Source organism: Cucurbita moschata, unplaced genomic scaffold (genome assembly GCF_002738365.1).
Source record: "Cucurbita moschata cultivar Rifu unplaced genomic scaffold, Cmos_1.0 Cmo_Scf00468, whole genome shotgun sequence".
NCBI classification, from domain to species: Eukaryota; Viridiplantae; Streptophyta; class Magnoliopsida; order Cucurbitales; family Cucurbitaceae; genus Cucurbita; species Cucurbita moschata.
The window spans coordinates 5,821-8,771 of NW_019268984.1; positions in this window are offsets into that span (position 1 = coordinate 5,821).

Consider the following 2,951-nt stretch of genomic DNA (forward strand, 5'->3'; position numbering starts at 1 on the left):
CCCTATTAGCTTAGTTGGTTAATTGTCGTGTTAGGAACGTGAAGGTCGTAAGTTCAACAATCACATAGGCCAAATTTCATTAATTCTTAATAATATCTTTTTATGATACGGGGTTACAACACTACGAACTTTAAACTGATGTGACCTGTGAGGTAACCTTTCACAATTTTTCAAGATATTTTTAATAATATCTTTTCATGATACGAGTTAAAACACTACGGACTTTAAAAGATAATGACTTTTTTAAGTTTATTATGCATATTGTTATGTAAACGAAACTCGATTGACTAGTTTATGAGACAACGATCTATACTGTGCATAAAACCTATGCCCTATTAGCTTAGTTGGTTAATTGTCGTGTTAGGAACGTGAAGGTCGTAAGTTCAACAATCACATAGGCCAAATTTCATTAATTCTTAATAATATCTTTTTATGATACGGGGTTACAACACTACAAACTTTAAACTGATGTGACCTGTGAGGTAACCTTTCACAATTTTTCATGATATTTTTAATAATATCTTTTCATGATACGAGTTAAAACACTACGGACTTTAAAAGATAATGACTTTTTTAAGTTTATTATGCATAAAGTTATGTAAACGAAACTCGATTGACTAGTTTATGAGACAACGATCTATATTGTGCATAAAACCTATGCCCTATTAGCTTAGTTGGTTAATTGTCGTGTTAGGAACGTGAAGGTCGTAAGTTCAACAATCACATAGGCCTAATTTCATTAATTATTAATAATATCTTTTTATAATAACCTTTCACAATTTTTCTTTAGATCTGAGCCGATATGTTCTTCTGTGAGGATGAAATTTGAGGGTTACCTTCACAATTTTTTCTCTGAGGTAAAATGACTTTCACAATTTATATGTTCTTATATGAAGGATGAAATTTGAAGATTTCTGAAAGGAGGTAAGAGGTAAAATGACTTTCACAATTTTTCTTTAGATCTGAGCCGATATGTTCTTCAATGAAGGATGAAATTCGTGGATTTCTAAGAGTCCTTTCAAGAACAGGAAGGAGGTAAATGACTTTCACACCTTTTTCTTTAGATCTGAGCCGTTCGATATGTTCTTTTATGAAGCATGAAATTCGTGGATTTCTAAGAGTTCTTTCAGGAACAAGAAGGAGGTAAATGAACTGACTTTGAAGGCCAGATTCAGTATTGCGACTGTCAATAGAGAAAATTTTCCGGCAAGCCACATGTCAACTTGCGGAACGGAAAGCGCGTTAGACAGCCGGCAAGCCATGTGTCAAACAGCCTGAGGGACACATATTGACGATTGGGTGGAATAACGCGTCAGGCACGTTGTAAAGTGATGTGTCTCCATAAGATATGTGAAACGTGGTAGCTCTTCCAACCCACGCCCACGTCTAACCCAATTTCACTCCAAGGATGTTCAACCCGATCCGCATGGATCCATGCTTCAATGTAAAGAATTTCACTTGCTAGTGCGCACCTCCAGTTTTGAACCTGTGACTCATCAGCAGCTGACCTCTCTTTCTCCACACCTTCTTCAATTCTCTTCACAAGCTCAGACATTACCTTCCCATTCTCTTCCTTCTCCTATTTGAGACAAAAAGAACTCTCACTCAGCTCCGCCACTTCCTTCTCTAACCTTTCAATCTCCATTTCTAAAAGCTTTCTTTTGTTTTCCAATCTCTACTTTCTCCTTCAAAAGGCGCTCGTTCAACGATTTCAACGTCTGCAACTGAGACTTCTCAACAGATTTATCCACGGCAGATTTTGGATGTTGCTCTAAATCTCTGTTCTCCTTCTGATGCTCTGAAAGTTTCTTTGGCTTGTTCGCCGATCCCGTGTTCAATCCAGATTCCTTCTTCGATTTTCTCGTCTCCGGTGTTGCAATTTTGTCAAATCTGCTGCGTATCCCCATGTTTCCAACGGCTTCCACCACCTCACAACTACCGCCATCGTCTTTTGCTCTACCGTGTTCTTTCGCGTTCAGATCTTCATTTTTAGCCATCAAAAGAAGACCTTCATTTGTTGCGTCATCCAAGGCTAGGTTGATTGTTTCTTCCACTTTTTATCAACTCGACAATCTTTTACAAAATTTCCCTCTGCCACAATTGTAACATTTGACGGAGTTACAATCGTTTGCATAGTGACCATATTTGTGACATTTGTAGCACTTAAAGTTGGAGTAAATTGATCGGCCACCTCTTCCTCGACTACGTCCTCTTCCATGCCAATTTGCTTGGCTCAACTGTCCCTTCTTCTTATAGTATCCTTCATGACGGCTGCCTTGACCACCATGACCATTTTTACTACTTTCACGGCCAAAACCTATACCTTCAAAATTTTAAGAGTAGAGTACCTTTTCATCTTTGATTGACGCCTTGGTTTGAAGTGCTTGATCGAGTGTTTCCACCTTCTTCTTCTTACATTGCTCGTGTGCCTCGAGAGAACCGGCTAGCTCATCGAATGTGAACATCGCTAGGTCCTCTCTTCTATCACGCATACAACATTCTCAAAGTTGTTGGTTAATGATCTTAAAATCTATTCCAGAACCCGCATCTCGACTAACATTTCTTCATTTTGGTTGAGTTTGTTTACCACAGTTTATACATGTGTGATGTAGTTAGATACACCTTCTGACTCCTTCATCTTCATGCTCTCCAACTTGCCACGAAGAGTTTGGAGATGCACTTGCTTGACTCGGTCGATTCCTTTGAACACTTTTAGTAAAGTGTCCCACACTTCTTTTGAAGTAGTTGCACTGGCAAGCTTCTCAAAGCCCGACTCGTCAACGACTCGGAACAACATGTATAGTGCCCCCTTATCCTTTTATCGCACCTCTTTTAATGTCTTTTTTCATGTCGCTGTATAACCCGTGGTATCTTTTGGTTATTCTAACCCTTCTTCAACCACCTCCCATGCATCTTGAGAACCGAGAAAAGCTTTCATATGAATGCTCCAA